Raw genomic sequence first — 7,556 nt, forward strand, 5'->3', positions numbered from 1 at the left:
GCCCCATACGCAACAAACTGCGATGCACTGTGTGTTCTGACACCTTTCTATCATAGCCAGCATTAACTTTCAGCAGTTTATGCTACAGTAGCTCTTCTGTGGGATCAGAGCAGATGGGCTAGCCTTCACTCCCCATGCACATCAGTGAGCCTTGGGCTCCCATGACCCTGTCTCCGGTTCACCAGTTGTCCTTCCTTGGACCACTTTTGGTCAGTACTAACCACTGCATTCCGGGAACATCCCACAAGACCTGCTGTTTTGGAGATGCTCTGACCCAGTCGTCTAGCCATCACAATTTGGCCCTTGTCAAAGTCACTCAGCTCCTTACACTTGCTCATTTTTCTTGCTTCCAACACATCAACTTCGAGAACTGACTGTTCACTTGCTGCCTAATGTATACCACCCCTTGACAGGTGCCATTGTAATGAGATAATCATTGTTATTCACTTCACCTGTCTCATATATATATATATATATATATATATATATATATATATATATATATATATATATATATATATATATATATATATATATAAAACTTACACTTTAACACTTTTTATATGTAGTTCCCCATATTTCAGGAGCCAAAAGTAATCAGACAAACTAACTTAATCATAAATTGTTATTTTAAATACTGGGCTGCAAATTCACTTTAGTTAAGGACTCTTTCAAGAATTCATGTAAGGTTTTCCATGCTTAGTGGCTTAGTGGTTTCTAGTTCTTTTGAAATCGCCCCTTCTCATTGTTAATTTTGTGCTTTTTGTCTCTAGCCTTGACTAAATATCATTCTGCATTTGGACACTCTGGATGATATACCTTTGTTTTTCTACCCTAATGTTAAAGAACTTGTATTATTTTGTTGTATCATTGTATAACCATTAGTTAAAAAAAAAAAAAAAAAAACAGTTTTACTGGGATGTGGAAAAATGAATGAATGTATCCTCTGAAGTTTCCAGTAATCTTAGCAAAAATGGTGAAATATTTTACCATAAAGTATTATTAAAATGTGAAGCACACACACAAAAAAACCTTAAGGTACAGAGTGATACAGAGTAACCCCTAGAGCATGAAAACTCGATTTTTTTTTTCTTTTCAAAAAAGTGTCAAGAGTAGAACCAATTAAAAACTCATCTAGAACATCAAGATTATCTCTTAATCATCGGGGATGTGGAAAATGTCATCTAAACCATTTCCTGTACAGAGCCGGATATCAAACAAAGCTGACACTGCTGACACATCACACTCGTGAGGCTTGGTGGAGGGCAGTACAGGTTGAACCAGGAATTCCTGAGAAGAGCACTGTATACACACTCACTCACACACACTCCTACACACATCCTGACAGGTGGCAGATTCACTTGGTTTGACAGCTGTGTACACAAACCATTAGGACTAAGTTGTGTTCAGGTGAAGATGCCCATTGAGCCTGTCAGCGCTCAAGAGGCTGTACAGCGGCAGAGCTGTAGGCAAGGAGTTTTGGTTGTGTCCTCTCATTTATTTACAAGAAATCACAATGTGTCTGTATAAATTATTTTGCCACAGGTGCATTACACACAACTGTTGAAGGATTAGTAAATAAAGTTAAGTCAAATCTAATCTTCCTTGTCTTTATTTTGCTGTCAACCACATTACTGTTGACTTCTCCAAGCTGTTTGTTTTGAAGGTGTTGTTTACTTTCCTATAACAGTAGTGCAGCTTCAAATCACAGGTTTATTTTAATGCGCTCATTCTAATACGTTATCGTTTCTATAGTAACAGCTCATTCGCAGGGACCTGGATGATGGACACTACATAATCTAATCCTAGAAGTAAAGAAATTAAAAACATATTGTTATTTAAACATACTGTATAATCATTGATATGGTGATGTTTTCTGTAAAGAGATGTATATTTAACATTTATGGAAGGAGTCTCCAGTGTTAGCGCTCTGTAATAGTAACAGGAAATTCTTCAGAACAGAAGACTTTGTGCTTTGCTGTTTCTAGGTAACATGATGAGCTGTGTTTTTTGTCTTACTGACTTCGAAAGAGAGAAAAAGAGGCTGGTGAGGGAATGACTGTTTGCTCTAACGTAAGTGCTAACATTGATTCTTAGACATTCAACAATATTAACTATAAATGGCTAACAAATATGATGTGTTGCACTTTTATAAAGAAAACAATTGTAATTGGCAAATTGTTGCAGTATAAGTGGAATAAATCATGTGTTGCTACTATTTGATGTGAATTGCAGCACTATTGTCCGAGCTGCTGTTATAGAAATTAAACAACACCTTTTAACCAATCAGAATCGAGCATTCAACATCAATGTGGTATAACTACGGGTAGCTAATTATGAACTATTACTAAACCATTACTAAACTGTTCTCAAGGATACAACTTTAACTTTGTTACATGTTGACTAATGAAAATGCATCATCATGCTGGATCTCCTCATTCTGTTTTTTTCTTCCCTTCCTCTCACCAGACTGACCTTGAGTCCTCTCTGTATTATACATCCATCCATATCAGTATCACTATAGACAGCAAATAATATTTCAGAAAAAGATTTCATGAGAATTCTTTTCTTAATGGACACGACTGACTGCTAACTAATCTGCTAACTAATGTTGGTACACAGTGTAGAATCCATATTTAGATCCTGCCACATAGGCTTATCCTCGTTATGCAATATTTACAATACCAACCCCTGGCGCAGACGAGCTCCATCTCTCTGGGCCGCCCAGCCGTGGGTAATTTCACTCACAGGCTCCAGCCAAGCGAGAAACATCCGCAAACACTTGCAGCCAAAACATACTGCAAGAATGCATTTACTCGTGTACTGAAACAAAGCACTTGACGTTTCAAAAAATAACTTTTGAAGCATTCATGGTGTAGAAATGACTCCTGGGTTCTAGAAACTAAATAGTTTGTGTATTTAAAAAATTAGGACTACAGGTCTTTAAAAAATAACAGGAACATTTTCATAATTTTCGTGTGTAAATGCAATGATAAAATTATTAAGATATAAATCACAGATTTGCAATTCTGATTGTAATAGACATTTTGCAGGTACACTGTACAGGTACAAGGGTTTTTAGCTTCCAAAAACAGGCTCTACTTGAAACCCTTTCTGATAAGGAAGCACTCAGTTGTTGAATTCAAGATAGAACCTTTAATGGTTCCACCAGAGGAACAACCAATCACACCTTAGCTGTTGGTATAGAGTATATAGTGAAGCTTTCTGTCAGGAGATGTTTATTTAACAATTTATGGAGGTAGTCTCCAGTGTCAGAGTTTTGTAACACTGTAAAGCTGTAACTTTAAGTTTTCCGATATCTTTAAAATGCAGAAGTTCAAAGATAATTTTAGTCTTTGTGGTTTCTTGCTAACGTGACAAGCTGCGTGTTTGTGTCTTATTAACTTCAGGAGAGAGGATAGACTACTTTACGCTTTGTGGTTTATTAGTAAAATGACAAGCTGTGTTTTATTAAGTTCAACAGTGAGGAAAAAAGGATCTGGTGAGAGAATGGCTGTTTACAATTGCTGTAGCATAAGTGATAACAGGAACTAACTTGTTTTACAGACATTACAGAACATTAAATGCAACTCTAAATGGATAAAAAATTGTGATGATTATTTAATAAATAGAAAATTGTTAATGTTGGCTAATTGCTGTGCTATAAGTGGAATAAAACACTTCGAGACATGCTGTTATTGGAAAATAATCAGCTTCAGCATAGTAACATCACCCTGTCATTGCTTATTATCCCATCAGGTTTTATTCTTTATATGTTAAGCTAAGATTTTCAGCTTAGATTGAATCTGGTGTCTTTAGTGCATTGTCATGTTGGTGAATTTTGTGAAACTTGATAATTGACCAAACAAGGTTTTTTCCTGTATTGAGGTGTTTAACCTACAACACTGTCTTCATATGAGGTCATCATGTTTTTACTAATGATTGGAAGACATTGATTAGTTTCAGTAGGTTTAGAAGCTGTTAGTAAAGAGTTAAGTGAAATCAAAATCTATTTTTGTTTGAATGCTTTGACACTATATAGTGAAGTGTCACTGCAAACCAATCCAAAGTTCTGATCACGTTTATCCTATGATGAAACATTTCTATCCTGATGGGCGAGGTCTCATCCAGGATGACTCCGCCCCCACTCACAGGGCACAAGGCTCACTGAATAGTATGATGAGGATGAAAATGTTGGAAATCATGATCAATGATGCTTCAGCCTTCATAGTCACCAGATCTCAAACCATACTGAAAGATTTTGGACCTAGCAATCTCCAACACCATCATCAAAACACCATCTGAGGGAATATCTTTCAGAAGAACAATGTTCATTGCTCCAGTTACAGTTCTAAAGACTTATGGTGGCTTTTGGTGGCCCAACGCCTTACTAACCCACTTTGTGTTGCTTTTTTTCTTTAGACTATACCCTCTGAAACCAGGTGTATAGCTAACATTCAGTGCTAATGTAGGTTAAGTGGTCATGGTAGTCAGAAATCCACCGAAAAAATGTATGTATCTAAAAGTCTTGTTGAAAGGCAGCTCCAAAACACTCTCCACTCATTTCTGTAGTTTGAGTTGACCTTCGAGACACTCAGAGGCTCATTAAAACACAACAGAGAAACTTCATCCATGAAGTGTGGAAAGGGGAAGCAAAAATAGGCGATTAATCAGGTTGATTTGAAACAGGAGCCTCAAGCTTGACGTTCTTACTTTTTTTAAGCTGAGGGCTCTTAGTGCCCTAAAGTGTTCAGGTTCACCTTAAAAAATGTGAAAGCATCCCATCAATAAGGATCTATTCTTAAAGACTGAGGAAAAAAGGCATGTAGGTGCATGCTGGGAAGGGAGTGTCATGGTGTAGCGCACACTGTAAAGTGAAGATGACAGCACGGCCCATGAGAAAGAGCCCGTGGTCATTGACATTAATGCTGCAAGGAGGATTAGTGGTGAATTTTGGAGGATATCAGGTGAACATTGGTCTTGTAAACTCTACTGCTCCCCTCCCCTGGATTTCACGCTTGATTTCTCTAAATCTATGCCGAAACAAGTGGAGGCAGCCAGGCGCTCGACATGGTAGACTTTGCCTGCATAATGGTGTTTTTAAGATATACAGCAGATTCTTTAAAACTCGAACTCTGATGTCATGCGCTTGTTTTGACAAGTCATGCTGGTCTCGGAGAACACTGGAGTTGGGTTTTTTTTTTTTTGCATGTCTACAGACTCTGCCCCAGGTTATTTGGGTTGCTTGAGGAATTCGTGGAAATTTTGCAGTGGAGAAAATGTACACTTTGTGCTTCGTTCATAGGTTGTGACAGTTGGGTTCTGCCAGACTTCACTCCCATTTATATTAAAATATTTGCTATTTCATTTATTCAATTGCAGATTTTTATAAAAAATTAGTTGGGCAGTTAACAGAAAGCAAGGCAGTCGCCAAGTTACTAAACATAGAGCAGAATTATAAAGCTACTAAAAATAACGTTTCCACTATGAAACTTAATGTGCTGGACACAATTTAGCTATTTTATATTTTATATTTGGGTGGTAAATAGTGGTACATAGTGAAAAAAGATTCCACCGAAGATGATAAATTATGCCCTGTTTTTCCATCAACACTACTGGCACTTTGTACAGTATATTTAAAAAATTACTATGGCTATAGTCAGGGTCACCATTGTCAAGTCCAAGACTAGGACTAGCCAAGACTGACTGCATTTGACTTACCTTGGAATTGGACACCTCCATGTTCATCTTTTGTTAGCAACAAGCTAGCCAGCTAACTGTGATGAATGATGTATGTTTACCTCCTCAAACAGTGAACTGTATAGTCAGTGTTATACGTAGATTAACAAGTGAATATGTCTGTATGTTGATTGATCTAAAGCTCCTGAACTCGAGGTTGAGGAGACCTTCCCAAGTTTATGAGTGGGAATTCTGAGTTGAGGGACATTTTCTTTGGTTTATCCTAGCTAATTTCTTAGTAAATTCTGAGTTACAAGTTTTAGTTGCATGCAGCATGAGTCTTTACCTTTACATTTATGGCATTTGGCATATGCTTTTATCCAGAGTGACTTACAGAAGTGCTTTAAAGTCTCTATCAATAAATACATCCTGATACTGCTTCACTAGGTCACAGACTAAGGGTACTAAAACAACTCTGTTGGGGAGGTAATATAGTATAAATAAAGAATTTTTTTTAATAAAGTGCTAATTTAAGTACTTCATAAAGAGGTAGGTCTTTAGATGTCATTTGAAGATTGCCAGTGACTCAGGTGTTCTGACATCTAGGGGAAGTTCATTCTACCATGTAGGTGTGAGAATGGAAAAAGCAATGATGCATGCCTTCCTTGTACCCTGTGAGATGGTGGGACCAGTTGAGCAGTACTAGATCATTGGAGGGAGTGTTGTGTAGTGTGGGGTGTAATAAGTGCTTTAAGGTAGGAGGGTGCTGGTCCATTTTTGGCTTTGTAGGCAAGCATCAGTGTTTTTAAATCTGATGTGGGCAGCTACAGGAAGCCAGTGGAGGGAGTGAAACAATAGGGTGGTGTGGGAGAAATTAGGAAGGTTGAAAACAAGTTGTACAGCTGCATTCTGGATCAGTTGCAGAGGCTGAATCGCACACTGAGACAGACCTGCCAGGAGCGTGTTACAGCAGACCAGTCTTGAAATTACAAGGGACTGAACAAGTATCTGAGTGGCCTGTGTGGATAGAAATGGACGAATTCTACTGATGTCATAAAGAAGAAATTGGCATGGGCGTGTCAGAGGAGTTGGGGAGAAGGACAGTTACCCCCATGGTTACCCCAAAGTTACCTGCTGTGAAAGAAGGTGAGATCTGAGAGTTGTCCAGGGAGATTGCATGGGGATGAATCACCTGGGATGAACAGCAGTTCACTTTTACTGGGATTAAGTTTCAGCTGATGAAATGTCTGCCAGACATACTGAGATGCAAGCAGAAACATGAGTGTCTGAGGGAGGAAAGGAGAGGATGAGTTGAGTGTCATCCACATAGCAGTGGTATGAAAACCCATGTGAAGATATGACCTCACCAAGAGATCGAGTACAGAGGGAGAACAGAAGAGGACCAAGTACCGAGCCTTGTGTGACACCAGTAGAGAATCTGCATAGAGCAGATGTGGATCCCCTCCATGTCACCTGATATGACCAACCCTCCAAGCAGGAAGCAGACCATTGCCATGCTGTGCCATGAGTTCCAAGACTCATAAGGTCTTGTGGTGGACCATGTCGAACACTGCTGAAAGGTCAAAGAGGATCATGACAGTTTGGCTGATCATCACTTCTCAGTGATGGCCACAAGCACAGATTCTGTGGAATGTGCTGCTTTGAAGCCAGACTGGTTAGGATCTTGGAGGTTGTTCTGTGAGAGAAAGAGAAACAGTTGATTGTAGACAGTGCATTTCAGGATTTTAGAAAGAAAAGAAAGAAGTGATACCGGTCTGGAGTTGCTGATGTCAGAGGGATCCAGAGTGGGTTTCTTCAGAATGGGAATAACCTTGCTGTCTTGAATGCAGTTGGTACATGACCAGATGTTATGGAGT

Source organism: Pangasianodon hypophthalmus, chromosome 11, assembly GCF_027358585.1.
Source record: "Pangasianodon hypophthalmus isolate fPanHyp1 chromosome 11, fPanHyp1.pri, whole genome shotgun sequence".
Classification (NCBI taxonomy): Eukaryota; Metazoa; Chordata; class Actinopteri; order Siluriformes; family Pangasiidae; genus Pangasianodon; species Pangasianodon hypophthalmus.